General features: G+C 40.3%; 1 protein-coding gene and 1 pseudogene across 1 annotated transcript in view; one reads left to right on the top strand and one right to left on the bottom strand.

Annotated features, from left to right (window-relative positions):
* GABRG3 (gamma-aminobutyric acid type A receptor subunit gamma3) overlaps window positions 1–19,430 on the top strand; it is a 909,494-nt gene that overhangs the window by 292,398 nt on the left and 597,666 nt on the right. The window lies entirely within an intron of this gene.
* LOC105756064 (Golgi phosphoprotein 3 pseudogene) lies at window positions 8,775–9,844 on the bottom strand (annotated as a pseudogene).

Here is a 19,430-nt window from a genome sequence, read left to right as displayed (position 1 = left end):
CATATTTGAGAGACAGTTTTGCTGGATATATAATTCTTGGCTGGCAGTTTTTTTCCTTCAAGGTTTTATATATGTCATCCCATTGCCTTCTTGCCTGCATGGTTTCTGCTGAGTAGTCCAAGCTTATTCTTATTGACTTTCATTTGTAGATGACTTTTCATTTATCCCTAGCTGATCTTAAAATTCTGTCTTTATCTTTGCTTTTGCCAAGTTTGATCATAATATGTCTTGATGACTTTATTTTGGGATCTACCTTATGTGGGGTTCTGTAAACATCTTTGATAGATATCTTCTCATCTTTCATGGTATTAGGGAAGTTTTCTGCCAACACATCTTCAACAATTCTCTCTATTTTCTGTTATCCCCCCAGTTCTGGTACTCCAAGCACTTGCAGGTTATTCCTCTTGATAGAGGCGCACATAATTCTTTGGGTTTCTGCATTTTTTTAAATCTTTTTATCTGATTTTTCCTCAAATAAGTTGGTGTCAAGTGTTTTATCTTCAATCTCACCAATTCTGACTTCCATTGCCTAAAATCTGCTCCTACGACTTTCTATTGAGTTGTCTAATTGTGAAATTTTATTGTTAATCTTCTGGATTTCTGATTGCTGTCTCTCTATGGCTTCTTGCAGCTTGTTAAATTTGTCATTATGCTCTTCTCTAATCTTTTTAATTTCTTTTATTGTGTGTTCAGAGTTTTGCTTAATTTCCTTCCTAATTTCCTGAAGAGTTCTGTATATTAATCTTTTGTATTCTGCCTCCAGTAATTCCAAGAAATTTTCCTCCTCTGGGAAATTTGTAGATTCTTTATTCTGGGAGCTTGCTGAAGCCCTCATGGATTGCCTCTTTATGTGATTTGATATTGACTGTTGTCTCTGAGCCATCAATAAGTTATTATATTTATTTATTTTATGTTTGCTTATCGTATCCTAGCTTCTTGTTTCATTTTGATATACACAAATAGGCTGCTCATATGAGCTAGTTGGATTATTGTCACCTTTGAAGCTCTAATGTCCTGCCACCAGGTGGTTAGATCTGTTACTAGGTATGTTAGCTCAGTAGTCTGCCCACTCCTGTATGGATTCAGCTCAGGTGCCCAGGTAGATAGCCACCAAGTGTGTGGTGTAGGCTCTCACTTACAGTCCTAGACAGGCATGGGTGATTGGTGTAGGCACAGGCATGTGGCTGCAGCAGCAGGAGACATGTTCTGAGCAAGGCAGGGGGCCGATGGCCACCCCTGTGTGTCCAGGAAGAAGATGTGTCCTTGTTCCCTAGAGCGCGTAGGTGGGTGGGTTTTGCAGCCCGAGTATGAGCACCTAGTGCTGTTATCTGTAAGGACTGGGGGGCACCTCTTATTCATGGGCCCCTCTCACAGCTGGCTAGGTGGTGTGGGTTGAGCCACCAGTCCTCAGGCCTCTGATGTGGGTAGGTGAGGACCCTGCTTAATGGGCACAGAGCAGTGTCAGATGTCAAGAACCTGCCACTTCACAGCCAAAACAGTTGAAGCTGGTTTTCCAGTATATACCCTATTGTATTGTGGTAATGAAGGCCTACACTGTTGAGATGGGCCCACACGAGTGTATGCAGGGGGAAAGGTACTCAAAGTCTGTGGATCTCTTATGCCTGTGCCTGGGCAAAGGAGCTGTGCGTTCCGAGGGTTCCTGGCTTATGGGAGTTGGGAGTTTAGTTTTTCCTGTTTGTTAATTTGTGCACTCTCCAAGGCAGGGATAATGGCTCCGAGAGTGTGATGGATCTTACTTCCGGCCCAGGGGCTCAGCAGTTGCTGAAGCCGGTCCGGGACGCAATGCAGAGCAGGGAGCAGGGAGGTAAATGGGAGACAGATTTTTTTCCCTAAGGGGGTATTTTTGGTTTTTGTTTTTTGTTTGTTTTTAATTTTTTTTATTATACTTCAGGTGAAGGCTTACAGAACAGATAGTTTCTCATGAAACAGAAGTACATATGTTATTTGATGACATTGGTTAACAACCCCACAACATATCAACCCTCTAACTTCTCAACCTCTTTTTTATTTTTGGTGAAAATACACATAGCCAAAGATACACCATTTCAAAAATTTCTACATGCACAGTTCAGTGACATTGACTACGCTCTTTCAATTGTGCTGTTATTCTCACTTAAGATGAAGGCTTACAGAACAAAATAGTTTCTCATTTCACAGTTACTACAAATGTTGCCCTATGACAATGGTTAACAATCTCACAACACATCAACAATATCCTTACTCAGCCTTGGGTTCCCTATCACCAGCTTCCTTGTCTCCTTCTGCTTTCTGGCCCTTGTCACTGGACTCCTGTACCTCGTTAGTCTCATTTGGTTTTATGGGCCTGTCCACTCCCAGGCTGAACAGTGAACCTCAGAGGTAACTTCACCACTGAGCTAAAAGGGTGTCTAGGGGCCATATTCTCGTGGTTTCTCCACTCTCCTTTAGGCCAGTAAATCTAGTCTTTTTTCTGTGAGTTAGAATTATGCTCTACATCCTTCTCCAGCTCTGTCCAGAGCCCTCTGTTGTGATCCTGGTCAGAGAAGTCAGTGGTGGTAGCCGGGCACCATCTAGCTGTACTGGACTCAGTCCGGTGGAGGCCTTGGTAGCTGTGGACAATTAGTCCTTTGGACTAATCTTTTCCTTATATCTTGTTCTCTTCATTCTCCCTTGCTCCCGAAGGGATGAGACCAGTGGAGTATCTTAGATGGCCACTCACAGGCTTTTAAGACCCCAGACACTACTCACCAAGGTAGAATGTAGAGCATTGTCTTTATAAGCTGTGTCATGCCAATTGAGCTAGATGTTCCCCAAGACCATGGTCCCCAGAGCCCTCCGCCCAGCAATTCAGTCCCTCAGGGAGTTTGGATGTGTCTATGGGGCTTCCATGACCTTTCCTTGTACAAGTTGTGCTAGTTTCCCCTGTATTGTGTACTGTCTCACCCTTCATAAGGGGGTATTTTTGATTGGCACGGTAAGCCATTCGCAAGTACTTATCTTTCTTGGAGGGCTGCTTCTCACTGGTTCTGGGTGGCCAGGTAAACTCTCTGGTCCCGGTTCTCCCCTTGTGCAGAAAATGCGTCTCCTGAGCACGGCTGCTTGCCTGTCTCACCGCTCACCCCTGAGCTGATCAGCCCTGAAGTGCTCAGACTCTTGCTGTGTCAGGTCTGGCAACTCCTTGCTGCTTCCAAACTGTCTCTTCCTCCCCCTGTCACTCAGTCTGGTTCCTCAACTCTGCCTTTGATTTTCAGGGCTCCCAGATTGCCATATATAACTGATTCACTTGGTTTTTCAGGTCTTTGTTGTAAGAGGGTCCACCAGAAGCTTCTGCCTACCCCGCCATCTTGGCCCCACCTCCCATCGCCAGTTTTTTAATTGGCTCATTTGTCTTTTTGTTATAGATGTGTTGAATTTTCTTACAGATTTTAGAGATTCGACCTTTGTCGAATTTGTCATAGCTAAAAATTTTTTTTTTCCAGTTTGTAGGTTCTATTTTTACTCTTTTGGTGAAGTCTTTTGATGAGCATAAATGTTTAATTTTTAGAAGATACTGGTTATCTAGTTTATATTCTTGTGTTTGTATATTGTTAGTTATGGTTTGTATCCTGTTAATGCTATGTATTAGGGCCTCTATCATTGACACTATTTTTTCTTTATGATCTTTGTAGTTTTTCATTTTATATTTAGATCTTTGATCCATTTTGGATTAGTTTTTGTGTATGGTGTGAAGTATGGGTCCTGTTTCATTTTTTTGCAGATGGACATCCAGTTTTACCAGCACAATTTGTTTAACAGTCTGTCTTTTCCCCATTGAATGCACTTTGTTTTTTTTTTGTCAAAGATCAGGTGACCTATAGGTGGATGGATTTACATCTGGATTCTCAATTCTGTTCCATTGGTCAATGTGTCTGTCCTTGTTACCTTTACCAGGCTTTTTTGACTACCATAGCAGTATAGTAGGTTCTGAGGTCAAATAGTGTGAGTCCTCCTACTTTATGCTTCTTCTTCAATAGTGCTTTACTTACCTAGGGCCTCTCACCTTTCCATGTAAAGTTAATGATTAGTTTTTCCATCTTGTTAAAGAAGGCTGTTGGTATTTGGATTAGGATTGCATTGTATTTGTAGATTGTTTTGGGTAGAATTGACATTTTGACAATGCTGAGTCTACTTATCCGTGAGCATGGTATGTTTTTCCACTTATGTAGATCTCTTTATTTTCTTGCGATAAGTGTTTTGTAGTTTTCTTCGTACAGCTCTTTTATGTCCCTGGTTATATTATTCCTAAATATTTTATGTTTTCAAGGGCTATTATAAATGGTATTGTTTTCCTGATTTCCTTTTTGTTATTCTCTTTATTAATGCATAGAAATCCAACTGATTTCTCTATGTTTATCTTATATCCTGCTACTCTGCTGAATCTTTTTATTAATTCCAGTAGTTTTCTTGTGGAGTCTTTTGGTTTCTTTATGTATAGTATCAATCAACTGCTAATAGGGACATTTTTACTTCTTCCTTACCAGTTTGGATTTTTATTTCTTTTTCTTGCCTTATTGCTCTAGCTAGAACTTCCAGCACAATGTTAAATAGGAATGGTGATAAAGGGCATCCTTGTCTTGTTTCTGTTCTCAGTGGGAATGTTTTTATCCTCTCTCCATTAAGAATGATGTTGGCTGTTTGTTTTGTACAGATGCTGTTTATGATGTTGAGGAATATCCATTCCATACCTGTCTTATTGAGAGTTTTTATTAGAAATGTGTGCTGGACTTTATTGAATGCCTTTTCTGCATCAATTGAGATGAACATTTCATTCCTTTGTTTTATTTATGTGGTGAATTACATTGATTGACTTTCTAATGTTGAACCATTCTTGCATACCTGGTATGAATCCCACTTGGTCATGGTGTATTTTTTTGTTTGTTTTAATATGATGCTGAATTCTATTGGCTAGCATTTTGTTGAGAATTTTTGTATTTATAATCATGAGAGATATTGGTCTGTAATTTTATTTTATTTTTTTTTTGGTGACTGTGTTTGCCTGGATTTGGTATAAGTGTTATGCTGGATTCATAGAAATAATTCAGAAGTATCCCTTCATTTTCTATGTTCTGAAATAGGTCAAGTAGTACTGGTGTAAGCTCTTCTCTGAACGTTTGGTAGAATTATCCAGTGAAGCCATCTAGGCCAAGACTTTTTTTTGGTTGAGAGTTTTTTTGTTTTTCTTTAATTACCTTTTCAGTTTCTTCTCTTGTTATGGGTCTGTTCAGAATTTCAACCTCAATTTTGTTAGTTTGGGTAGGTAGTGTTTTTCTAGATATTTGTACATTTCCTCTGAGTTTTCAAATTTATTGGAGTATAGTTTTTTATAGTACTCTGTTATTGTCCTTTTTATTGTGGTTGGGTCTGTAGTAATGTCCCCCATTTCATTTCTTATTTGTGTTATTTGTATTCTCTCTTGTTTTTCTTTTGTAAGTTTGGCCAATTGTTTGTCAATTTTGTTGGTTCTTTCAAGGAATGAACGTTTGGTTTTGTTGATTGTTTCTATTCTTTTTCCGTTCTCTATTTCATTTATTTCTGCTCTAATCTTTATTATTTCCTTTATTCTGCTGACTGTGGGCTTCTTTTGCTCTTCTCTTTCTGTTTGTTTGAGTTATATAGCTATCATTTTGATTTTGTCCCTTTCTTCTTTTTTTGATATGTGCGTCTATTATTATAAATTGACCTCTGAGCACTGAATTTACTGTGTGCCAAATGTTTTGGTATGATGTGTTTTCATTCGATTCTAGGAATTTTTTGATTCCATCTTTGATTTCTTCTATTACCCATTGGTTTTTAAGCAGGGTGTTATTCAGTTTCCATATATTTGATTTTTTTTCCTTTTTCTTCCTGTTATTAATTTATACTTTTATGATGTTGTAATCACAGAAGATACTTTGTATTATCTCAGTATTTTGGATTTTGTTGAGTGTTCCTTTGTAATCTAAGACATGGTCTATTCTGGGAAAAGTTCCATGCGCATTGGAAAAGAATGCGTACTTTGCTGCTCTTGGATGGAGTGTTCTATATATGTCTATGAGGTCAGGTTGGTTGATTGTGGCCTTTAGATCTTCTGTATCTTTGTTGAGTTTTTTCTAGATGTTCTGCCCTTCACCAAGAGTGGTGTGCTGAAGTCTCCTACTATTATTGTGGCACTGTCAATTTCTCTTTTCAGTGCTGTTAGATTTGTTTTATGTATCGTGAAGCCCTGTCACTGGGTGCATAGAAATTTATTATGTTTATGTCTTCAATGTGGATTATATAATGTCCTTCCTTGTCTTTCATTGTAGATTTTATTTTAAAGTCTATTTTATCTGAGATTAGCATTGCCATTCCCGCTCTTTTTTGGTTGCTGTTTGCTTGATATATTTTTTTCCATCCTTTGACTTTTAGTATATTTGTGTTTTTGTTTCTAAAGTGTGTCTCTTTTAGACAGCATATTGATGGATCCTGTATTTTTATCCATTCCATCACTCTGTCTCTTTATGGGTGTAGTTAAGCCATTTACGTTCATTGTGATTACTTATAGGTGAGTCTATTTCTGTCATTTCATAGTGCTTCTTTTGTGGTGGTGACTTTTTTTTTTTTGTTCCACTTACTCTCCTATGCTGAATTCGTTTTGTTTGTGGATTTTTTTTCTGTTTCTTTCATTTATGTATGACTTTGTGTTTATTGAGACTTTGTGTTTTCTTTTTTTGATGACTAGGTTTGCTTACTTTCTTTGTGATTACCCTAAAATTTATCCCATCTTCCTAAATTTAAAACAGTTTTTTATTACTTGATATCATCTTGACTTCCTTTCCATTTGAAAGTTCTGTGCCTCCACTGTTTATTCCCTATTTTATTGTTCTGAAATTATTGTCATTTACAGATTGACATCTCTGGTTCCCTGTTGTAAATCTTTTAGTTTTGTTTTATCCTTGAGAGTTCATTACCTAGGTTGGTATCTGGCTGATGCTGTCCTGTGGTCCTAGATTAAGGTTGTTGTCTGATGTTGTTGGTTCTATAACTGAAGGACTCCCTTTAATATTTCTTGTAAGTTTGGTTAGGTTTCTACATAAACCTTTAATTTTTGTTTATCTGGAAATGTCCTAATTTTGCCATCATATTTGAGTGAGTTTCTTGGCTGAAAATTTTTTTCTTTCTTTCAAGGTTTCATATATGTTAGCCCATTGCCTTCTTGCCTGCATGGTTTCTGCCAAGTAATCAGAACTTAGTCTTATTTTTTCCCCTTTGTTACTTTTCAGTTTTCTTGAGCTGCCCTCAGGATTCTTTCTTTGCCTTTGGTTTTAGCAAGTGTGATTATATATTTTAGTGATTTTATTTTGGGGTCTATCTTATATGGGGTCCATTGAGCTTCTTGGATAGTCAGTGATTCATCTTTGATGATATTAAGGAAGTTTTCTGTCAGTAAATCTTTTTTTTTTTTTTTTAGGCACTTTCAAGATCATAGTTTATTTATTACTTCAGATAAAAAGATAGTATACATATTAGGGGATCCCTTAAAATTCAACTCTAGAGTTATACACCATCTAGTACTTTTGCACTGAAGGTTAACCAAAAAAATCTCTAAACACCTGAAAGTCCCACTATTAACATGAACTATGGTAATAAAAAATTTGACATTTAATTTGTTCAATGTATAGTATTTACATTATGAAAGCAATGGTGGTATGATAAACACTGATAAAGAAATAGTAAAAATAAACTTTAAAAAGCAAAGGTTTATATTCTTACAATGTGCTAATCATCATAATTGTATGTAAAAATTAAAACATAGCAGAACTTTCTGTTACAAACATCATAATCATCTGAGTTGTAGTCATTACTTGCTAACAACTTACATGCAACATCTGCTAGGACTGACATTTGATTTTTTTTTCCTCCAAGAAAGTGTGAGTAGATAAATGACATTTAAGAGCAGACATTAATTTACTTGTGGACAGAAAAAGAAAAAACTGTACTCAAGATTAATACTGGTCACAAGCCTCTTCCCTATAGAAATGATTTTTAAAAAAATCAGAAAAGGCGATGCATAGGCAAAGAGTACCAGGAATGGCACAGCTCAAGAACTCCGGGGACCAACCACACACACATCTTTCCTCTCTCCTTCAGTGATGAGAGGTCTGTTTTGCCATCAAATGATAATGACTGAAACAAGTGAGGGTCACCAGGTGTACAACTAATTAAATCTTGCAAAATACTAAGATGGGGGCAGGCGTGGCCAGAAGAAGGGGCAATTTATATATAATTCAAACTATATACAACATAACTGGAATGCAACCCATCCCAAGCTGGCTTTGTGAAACAACTGGACCTTTATGATTTAATAGTTAAAATTATAACAAGTGTAATAATAATACAATAGATTTACATGGGAAGCAGAATCCAAGGGGCATTTTATATTAAGTATTTACTGTGCTGTTCAATTTAAAAATAATTTTGCTAAGTATACATCTCAACTGAGGTCTATGTATAAAATGTCCTAATAGATACAGATATTTATCTTTGGTGAGTTAAAGGCCTTTTTGTGACTTCTGCCTGAATTGTACGCAGAATGCTAGGTGTACATGCACATGTGGGAAAACTCAAGCCGAGGTGATCCAAAAGATGTGCATATGAGGACACTGGAGGTACTTTGTAAGTCAAAGCATACCAGAAAGCCAAAGCAGGTAAACAGTGAGAATGGCAAGAAGCAATGGAATGCCAATATGACAGGAATTAAAAAAAAAAAAACTGAATCAGAAGGCCTCTCGTACCAGCAGAATCCTGATACATATAAAAAAGAAAAAGCCACCCACCATTTTCATAAAACAAAAGCCAATTACAGTGTGGGAAAGTACAAACTGCAGAAAACCAGAAGTCAACAGAAGAAAAACTGGTTTACATGAGAGAAAGGAGAAGGCTTTCTTCTGAGTAGTTCCTTGGTGAATGCTGCCACCACCGCCCACAGAACCTCGTTGGTGTTGGCCTTCAGACACTCCACTTCAGGGTCTAAATCAAGAAGCTGCTGCACTCTCTTGGTGGCTAAATCATACTGCTCATCCAGAAGAGGAGCAAAAGCGTTCTCCAGAACATCCGAGGCATGGGCTAGGTAAGTGAGGGCCAGCAAGCGCTTGTCCATGCGGTGAGGGTCATTGACCCATTTGTCAAGAACGGCTTCTTGTACCTTCTTCATGAGGCGCTGCTTAATGTTGTTGTTGGTGAGAGGATGTGTTGTCATGTCAAAAAGTAGGAAGTTCTGTTTCTCTCTTGTCAATACACCCTTTTCTACCAGGTTTTTAGCTAATCGTTCCCGTACATTTCTTAACTGATAATGCAATTTTAATGGGTTCCATGTCTCACCACTAAGTAATTCAATCCAGTTCTGGACCGTTTCTGGTGGCTGAGTCTCCTTAACATGCTTCAGAGCTTCGTCAAGAAGAACGTCGCCTGTGGGAGCATCCGACTTACAGATCACCTTTCTTGTTAATAGACTTTTACGCCTCATTCCGCAAGCCTCTAGTTGTAACCTTCCTCTCAAGGCTAATTCAATTAACATACAGCCACGTAATCCAGATGATACACAGGCATTCCAAAATGATGTGTCCTTCTCCATCCTTGAAGCCCAGCAGGAGCACCTCCTCCATCAGGGTGAGCCGCGTTTCATTGGAGTCGCCCTTGTCGTCCTCCTGCTCGTCACGGCGGCTCTGCGTGCCGTCCTCGCCGTCGCTACCGCCGCCGCCCGCCGTCCGCTCCTTGGCGGCGGCGTGGCAGGAGGCCTCGTGGGGCGCTGCACTAGGCCCGAGCTGCACTGGGTCAGCGAGGTCATGGCTCCGACCGAGGCGCCGGGGGAGAGAGACACGGGACCGGGTCTCCCTCCTTTTCCTCCCGCGGCCCCGACCGCGGCGTCCGTGTTAAACTCGGGCGCTGGGGCGACGTCCGTCGGCAGCGGGGCCGGGGACAGTCATGGGGAGATGGTCCGAGGCGGGAGCTGGCGGGGCTGCCTTCGGCGAGGTGGGCGAGGAGCTCCTTCCTCCCTGCGGCCGCGGCCCCGGAGGCCTGTCAGTAAATCTTTAGTGATCCTTTCTGCATTTTCCATTTTCTCCCCTTGTTCTGGAAACTCGATGACACAAATTTTTGCTCTTGATTGTATCTCACATCGTTCTCAGGGTTTCTTCATTTTTCTTCATTCTTTTCAATGATTTTTCATCAAAGTGGTATCCCAGGATTTTTCTTCAATCCTTTTACTAATCCTGCCTTCCTTTGTTTGAAGTTTGCTCCTAAAGCCTATTGCACTGTCCATTTCTGAAATCTTGCTGTTTATCTTTTGAATTTCTAATTGCTGTTTTTGTAGGATTTCTAGTTGTTTGTTTTGACATTTTTTTCCTGTATTATTTTCCTGAATTCTTCCATTGCTTTTTCTGTATTTTTTCTTTGTCTGAGTTCCAGCTAAAGGGGAAGGGCAGAGATGGGTTGTTTTTGCCACATACTGGAGCCAACAGAGGGGGGGCCAGGGAGCAGTGCAGGTGGGGTCTGGTTGTCTACGCCAGTGCCACTTTGGGGCACAGCACTCGGCACTTGGTGCAGATAGGCAGGAGGGACGGGAGAGGATGTGATGTGTGGGGCTACGTGGGGAGAGAAAGAACAGAGAGAAATAGAAGCAAAAAAAATGAAGGAAAAAATAAAAAAGTAATTAAAAAGATGGTGTGGTAGGATTTAGAGGGTGGGGGTGGGACAGACACAGGGAGGCTGTGTGCCGGTGGCTCTCTCTCCAAGCAGTGTGGATTGGCCTGTTGATAATGGCCATGGGCGGCACGTGGGGCTAGGTGGGCAGGAGAAAGGAAATGCAAGAAGGGAAAGAGATAGAAGAAACAACAAAGAAACAGAACAAAACAAAATAAAGCAAACAACAACAATAAATAAATAAATACGGTGCTGAGGGAGCCTGCCAGTGGGGGCAGCGTGGACCCAGGAGGGCCATGTGCCAATGGCTTTGTAGCTGAGTGGTGTGGCACAGCCTGTCAAGAAGGGGTGAGGACGGCACACAGGGCTAGGTAGGTGGGAGGAAGGAAAGGAGTGGAGAGACAGAGAAGAAACTGAAAAAAAAAAAAAAAAATGGAGCTGAGGGAGTCTGCAGGTGGGGTGGCACAGACCCAGGGAGGTCGTGTGCCGGTGGCTTTCTAGCCAAGTTGTGTGGCACAGCTTGTCAGGAAGGGGTGAGGACAAAATACGGGGCTAGCTGGGCAGAAGAACAGAAAGGAAGGACGGGAGAGAGAGAGAAGAAATAAAAAAAGCCAAAAACAAAAAAACTAACCAAAAACAAAATGATGCTGAAGGAGCTAGCCGTGGATTTGGGACAAACCGGGTGGCATTGAGTTAGTGTCTCTTCAGCAGAGCAACCGTGGCCCGTTGGAAGGTGGCAGAGGCCGTGTAAAGGGAAGAAGGGTAGGGGGTGGGAGAGCATGTATCCCTGGTTACTGGGTGCTCTGTCTCCTGTTGGGAGCTCCATGGAGTTGCCTTCCCATACTCCCTCTCTGCTGCTCTTGTTGGCTGAGGTCAAGATGGCAAATCATGCCACATTAGCTAGTAGGAGATCTCCATTCCATAGTTCTCCTCATTCCCTGTTCTTTGTCCATTTCTTATTCCATTCGGTGCTTAATGGAGTTTTTTATCCCTTCCTTTGATGCTTAGGATTCCAAACTTGAATTTTATATCTGTTTTACTTAGCTTTTCGGGTCTTTAGGGTAGAGGGACCGCATGATGCTTGTGTCTATAGTGCCATGTTGGCTACACCCTCTCTCCTGTCTGTTTTAATGACCTTTTGCTTTCTTCACATACGACGTCCTGGATATCATCCCACAACTTGTCCGGTCTTCAGTCATTAGTGTTCAGTGTGTTAAATCTATTCTTGAGATGGTCTCTGAATTCAGGTGGATATATTAAATGTTGGAAACCCTGGTGGTGTAGTGGTTAAAGAGCTACAGCTGCTAACCAAAAAAAGGTCAGCAGTTCGAATCTACCAGGTGCTCCTTGTAAACCCTGTGGAGCAGTTATACTCTGACCTATAGGGTTTTTTTGTTTTTTTTTTAAATACTCAATGTAGTACTTTGGCTTTTGTGGACTTGCTATAAATTTTTTCAGCTTCAACTTGATCTTGCATACCAGCAATTGATGTTGTGTTTCGTGGTTGGACCCTGGCCTTGTTCTGACTGATGATTTTGAGCTTCTCCATTGTCTCTTTTCACAGATGTAGTCAATTTGATTCCTGTGTATTCCCTTCAGGGAGGTCCACATGTATAGTTGTCATTTATGTTTTTGAAAAAAGGTATTTGCAATGAATAAGTCATTCGTTTTACAAAATTCTGTCATGTAATCTCTGGCATCATTTCTATCACCAAGGCCATATTTTCCAACCACCTATCCTTCTTTATTTCCAGCTTTCACATTCCAATCACCAATAATTATCAATGCATTTTGATTGCATGTTTTATCAATTTCAGACTGCAGAAGTTGGTAAAAATCTTCAAGCTCTTTATCTTTGGCATTAGTGGTTGATGTGTAAATTTGAATAATAGTCATATTAACTTGTCTTCCTTGTAAATGTATGGATATTATCCTATCACTGACAGAATTGCACTTCATTATAGATCTTGAAATGTTCTTTTTGATAATGAAGGTGACACCATTCCTCATCAATTTGTCACTCCTAGCATAGTAGACCATATGATTGTCCAATTCAAAATGGTCACTACCAGTCCATTTCAGCTCACTAATGCCTAGGTTATTGATATTTATGCCTTCCATTTCATTTTTGATGACTTCCAATTTTCCTAGATTCACACTTCGTACATTCCACATTCCAATTATTAATGAGTGTTTGCAGCTCTTTCTTCTCATTTTGAATCGTGCCCTATCAGCAAATGAAAGTCTCAAAAGCTTTACTCCATCCATGTCATTAAGGTTGACTCTACTTTGAGGTGGGAGGTCTTTCTTCCCAAGTTGTATTTTGAGTGGCTTCCAACCTGAGGGGCTCGTCTTCCGCAGTATATCAGACAATGTTCCCCTGCTATTCATAAGGTTTTCACTGGCCTATTTTTTCAGAAGTAGACCACCAGATTCTTCTTCCTAGTCTGTCTTAGTCTGGAAGTGCCACTGAAGACTGTCCACCATGAGTAACCCTGTTGGTATTTGAAATACTGGTTGCATAGCTTTCAGCCATCAGAGGAACATGCAAGCCACCACAGTATGACAAACATCATCATAATATAGCAAGATGAGCACTAGTTATTATTGAGAATGAGGAGCTGTAAGTAGAGCTGCAAGCAGTCAACTTTGCCTTAGAAATCAGGAAGTTTCCTCCAGAAGGTGGTTAGAAGGTAGAAATTTGGGAACTTGCATGAAGGAAGCCCCCAGGTCCCACAGAGCTCTACAATCAGTACAGGCTTCTGGAGGCCTTGGAAGGGAGTGTCTAGAGTTGAAAACACTTCTAGCCATGCCCTGCGGTGGAGAGTGAAGTAGTTGAGAATATGCAGCCTGCTATGTTGATTCATTGTTATATGCTTTTCCACTGGAAGGGGTGCTTGGAAGGTGCTAGGGTAATGATGCCAAACTCAATGCCTGGCTTAAGAAGATAACAGACAGCATCATCGACTGAGCCCACACCATCGACTCTTGGATTAGAGGGTATTATTTGGAAAGAACCTGGTTTGTTGTGGACCCGCCCGGGTGTGTGATTTGTCTGCAGTTCACTGGGGTGGGACTTTACTTAGAAAACGTTGCAAGGTTGCCAAGAAGACCTGAAATAGGTGGCTTGTTACGCTTGTTTACTTTTCACCAAGCTCTCCAAGAAGCTGGGCTGGGACCTGGAGCAACAGAGAGAAATTGAACATGTCCATCATGAACCTGCGTTCTTCTTGGGGAAACTGAGCTCTAACGAAAGGCTTGAAAACCTTTAGAAGTGTCAGTAGATTTACACAGGTCAACAGCAACTGAGAGTAAATGGGGAATGGCCTGAGGCAAAGGAAAATTGACATGGAGCAGAAAGAGAGATTGGAAACTTCTTGCAGATCATTTTATTGTCAGTTGCTTCTAGGTGGTGCCTGTTCGTCTTGATGGCTCTAGTGTGTCCATAGCAATGCGCTCACTCCTTGTGTGCGGTAGCTAGCATGCACCTTCTCAAGACTCCTCGAGGGACCTGCTTCCCCTCGCCAACCCTTGCTCCTTTTACACCTTCAAGCTAACATCAGTTTGCCAACAACAGCGTTGGCCACTTTAACTGTCCTTCAACTTGAGTCCCGTTTTTAAGGTGAATGTATACATTTAGTGTGTATTGTGCTTACCCAGGGTCAGTTCTGGGGATAATTGGAAAAAAACAAAACAAACAAAAACCCGATTTTCTTTAGTTGCTGTCTTATTTTCTACTTGACCCTCCCTGCCCTAACCCCAATGACTGATGCGCTTACATTTCCACACTGTCAGCATGTCTTTGTTTCCTAGTGCCACTGTAACAGAATTACCATAAGGGGGTGACTTTAAAAAATAAAAATCGATTATCTAATGGTTTAGGAGGCTATCTATAAGTCCAAATTCAGGGCACTGACTCTAGGAAAAAGCTATCTCTCTGTCGACTCTAGGGAGAGAACTTCGCCTCAACTTCTGTAGCCAAGGCTTTCCTCAGTTCCTTGGCAATCCTCACATGGCATCTACCTCCTCCTCCTCAATTTGGGCTTGCTTGTCTCTATGTCTATGCTGCTCCTTATAACTCAGAAGTGATTAGGTTTAGGAAGGTCCTACACTGATAAGGCCTCATTCACATAGCAATGAAAACCATATTCCCATTTGGGATTTTATCCGCAGGTACAAAGATTAAGATCCCATCATATTTTTAGGGGATGAAATTTAATCTATAGCACAACATATACTACGTCCACTCACAATTGTTTGTTTTGTATCTAGTTAGGGCATGAGACTTGGACTAACCAGTAAAACGCACGATATTTTTTGGGTTTAGTGTTTTAGGGTTGAAAAGTCATATCTCACTTGTGGGGTTATTTTAGCTGCTAGATTGCATACCCCTTACAACATCACTTTTTCATACTTTATGACATGGAACACAGCATTAGGACTTTCATAGAGTCAAAGGGCCAAAATAAATAAATTACCTTATACCTTACATCAAATCTGTTTATCTCCCAGCATTCATGGGTGGAGACATTGCAAGAAGGGACCTTTTCAGGAAGGATGGTTTGTTAAAAGCTGCCTTTATGCCATTAGTGCAAGAGGCCCCTGGGAGTTGCCTACTCTACCCTGGCACAGGGAATAAGGCGGGGTGTGTGTCTCTAGGATTTAGGAAAAATATGCCCCATGCTGCTCACATCGACTCACCAGTGTACTTCATTTTAGAATTTACCCACCAGGAAGAAACAAACAAGAGACCTCCTCTTACTCACATCCACCTTGTTGGCAAGAGGCATTATCTAGACTCACGTTTGGAAGGCAGATTTATGTAACAGATGAATCCTAATGCAAGGGGTTGGGAATTCAATCAATGAGGAAAGCTGTCTTACAGCTAGATGGCCACTGAAAGCCATAGCTTTGAGGAGATCAGTCAGGAATTGGGGTCAGAAGGACAGATTTGATCATTTCTGTCTGAATGAATTTCTAATTCTATTTGTTCCATGATAATATGCCCTCATGCAAAAAAAGCCATCTGACTACATGTGTGTGTGCGTTTTAGTCATATCATTCTGGAAGCCGTTGTTTCTTTTCATGTCAGATAATTGGTCAATGGCAAATGATCATTCATTCCCCTAATGCAGACTTACTGAGTGCCTGCGGTGTGGAAGCACCACTCTAAGTGCTGTGTAAACAGGAGTGAATTAAAGGATACCAGCAAAGTGGCAAGTCCTCCTCAGATTCAGGTCACAAGGTCATATTTAAATTTCAGGACTTTTTTCCTTACCAGATTATACCAGATACTCGGCAAAGTATAACTTCCAGTTATGTACACACAAAGCCATAGTGAATTCCTCAGACTAACATATTTAACTGCATTTTGTAGTGGAAATGATTTAATGGTATTTGTTAGTTTGGGGAATGGTTAGCAGTAAGTAGAAAGCATTAACACGGGATTCATACACAGATATTAGAATTGTGTGGAGAAGCCAGTAAAAAGGCAGGTTCCAGTAAAAACGCAGGGCATGGACCCTGGCAGTGTGCACTTTCTGCAGTGTCTACAGCTAGTTTTTAGGCCACTGGCTCTCGGATGGAATACATACTGGTGCTTGGGAGCCAGGGTGACTGCACTCTAAGAAATTTACTACTACACACTGATCTTGCTAGGCATATTATTCAAATTAGTATTTATTCAAAATGTCAATTTATAAAATATGGATCTGCAAAGATATCCTCAAATACTTAAGACTTTGCTAGTCAAATCCATGGATATGACAGGTCTTCTTGGGATATATTGTTTTTCATAAATGATGTTTAAGAGCAAATACCAAGGATTCAGAGACAGCTTTTTGACTTTGGGTCCACGTGTCAGAGCTGCGTGACCTTCAGCCTGGAGGCTGCTCGACCTCAGCCTTGGGTCTATACTCCATGTAGTCCTGAGAGGTGAATGAGATGGCACCAGGGCACTTGGTCTGGAGGCTGATTATAGAAAAATGCTCCCCATGCAGCCACCAATGAGATTGTGCTGAAGTCAGGCTCCTCAGTGGACATGTTGTGTCATCAGCTGGATTGATCGCTGCTGAAGATGAAGAGGATCCTTCTGGGGTCCAGGCAGTGTGGGGATCTATAGCCTTATCAGCAGTACATCCACTTGACCAAAAATAGCCTCTGCTGGCTCCAATTTGGGCAACTGATACCCATAGGAAATCTACAAATTCAGCCTGTGATACACAGCATGTAGTCTTAGGGCAAAGAGAGATGAACAGAGCAAAATGAACAGCAAAAAAATAAAAAATTCTGTCTTTATGATTGATTTTTAGTTTTCAATGAACGATGATCAGTTTATCCTAGAAACAGGAGCCTTAAGCGGTGGTTTTAAAAAAAGATCCTTTGTTTCTACTACATTTTACAAATGGGAATTTTTTCCCAATTTTTCTCTACTGACAAACACTAAATGATCAACCAGACTTTTGAATAGATAAAAAACATGCTTAGTTGTTTTTTTGCTAGTATGTGGCTTGTCATGTTGATATGTTTCTGAATGGTGCGAGAGAATAAGTGGCTTTCCATGGCTCCCTGGGCCATAGAAAGACTGAAAAGGAAGAAAAGAAAGAAAAAAGAAACAAAAAAAAGAAAGGAAAGGAAACATTAGGCTTGGCTTTGCTACTCACATTTAGCTCCCAGCCCAAGAGGTTGAGGTTGAAGAACAGAGTGGCTGAGGAGCACACCAGAGACTGCAAAACTAATGAGTGGGAAGCAGGACTCAAAGCAAGTAGCTTCATTCCAGAGACCAAGGTGTTTACCACACACTGCACACTAGATAACAAAAGCACTATTTTGAAGCGAGTCAAGAGGTGAGTGAGATGTGTCTGTACCCTAAAGGACTGTTGAGGTATATTTTATTTTACTACTGAAGTAAGCATTATTTCTTCTTTTGTTTATGTAAAATAGTTTACATTTCAAAAGTAATGCATGAATATGCTTCCAAACTAAAAACAAAAACAAAAAAACAAGCATATTGAGTAGAGAAGTATATTATGCAAAGCAGTAATTTTTTCTGCCTACCCCTATCCCCACAATTCTGCTTCTGTTCCTATGGGCAAGCTGTTAACAGTTTGAAGGAGTTTAATGTACATTTAATCAGTGTATTTAAATGTCTATGTGCACATGCACACATATTACTCTACAGCGTTCTCTGAGAGATTTTCCTGTGTAAGGCTGTTCGTTCACCTTGTGTTTATTAATCCCTTGCCCTTGCTAGTTACTGAGCATACAGATGAGAAGACATAAATGTTTTTAAACTGTAAGCACCAAGAAGCAACATTGACAAGTCCAGTTTTCTGAGGAAAAAGAGGTTTCCATGGGAGACAATTACTTGGGAACCTACTTCACATTGATGATTAGGAAAGATCTTCCTGAGAAAGAGATGGATAAACTGAGATTTGAAGAGTGAGTGAGAGTTAGCCTGGCAGATAGATATGCGGAAGAGAATCTTATGACAAGGAACAGCATGTGCAAAGGCACAAGGCAGGAGGCACCCTACTGCACTGGAGGAACTCAACATTAATGTTGGGTTGGGAGAGAGCCTTAGAGAGGAGGAGCGCATGGCAGACATATAATTAAAGCTACATTTACATCTACATTTTTCTCTTTATCTAATCATTGATTCCAGATATACTGTGGTACGGATACATGATGAGGTGTCGACAAATGTCTGTTGGGAAGATATTCAGTAGTTTCCCATTTTTTACTGGTGCTAAGAGTAAAGCAACCAAAATCTCTGTTCATTTTTAAGCAACTGTCATACTGTTTTCCAGAGTGGGTGTACCATTTTGCATTCCCAGGAACAGTGTAGGAATGACAATTTTTCTGCATCCTCTCCAGAATTTGGAGTTATCACTAATTTTTTGTTTTTGCCATTCTGATGAGTGTGTAGTGATATGATAGCAGTTTTAGTTTGCATTTCCCTAATGACTAAGGATGTTGAAAATATTTTTATGTGCTTATTTGCCATCTATATTGCTCTTCCGTGAAATGCCTGTTCATGTCTTTTGTCCATTTCCTAACTGGATTGTTTTTTTAACATTCAGTTTTAAGAGCTTTTTAAATACTCTATATAGAGTCCTTTGTTGGAAATGAGGTTTTCTAATACTTTCTCCAAGTCTAATTTATCTTCTCTATGGGGTTCTTCAAGGAACCCTGGTGTCACAGTGGTTAAGCGCTCAGCAGCTAACAGAAAGGTCACTGATTCCAACCAACCAGCTGCTCCATGGCAGAAAGATGTGTCAGTCTGCTTCACAAGATTTACAGCCTTGGAAACCCTGCTGGTCTGTTCTACTCTGTCCTGTAATGTCGCTGAGTTGGCCTTGACTAGATGGCAATGAGTTTAGTTTTTGGTTTGGGATGGGGTCCTTCACAGAATAAAATTTTAAAATTTCGATAAGGCTTAATTTATCAATTTTTTCTTTTATGAATCATGCCTTTGATATCTAGTGTATTAGATATCCAGATAAAGAAATTTTCTTAGCACTAGTCATTTCAAGAATTTTGCATTTCATGTGTGAGTGCATTAAATATTTTTTTCGTGTTATGGATCATGCTTTTGATGTCAAATCTAAGAACTTTGCCTAAATCTATATCATGAAGATTTTATCCTGTGTTTTTTTTTCCCCCCAAATTTGTGGTTTTGTACTTCACATATAAGTTCACGGTCATTTTGAGTTATATTTTGTGTAAGTTTT

This window comes from Trichechus manatus, unplaced genomic scaffold (genome assembly GCF_000243295.1).
Source record: "Trichechus manatus latirostris isolate Lorelei unplaced genomic scaffold, TriManLat1.0 scaffold00019, whole genome shotgun sequence".
In the NCBI taxonomy this organism is placed as follows: domain Eukaryota; kingdom Metazoa; phylum Chordata; class Mammalia; order Sirenia; family Trichechidae; genus Trichechus; species Trichechus manatus.
This window is presented reverse-complemented; position numbering and strand designations above follow the sequence as displayed.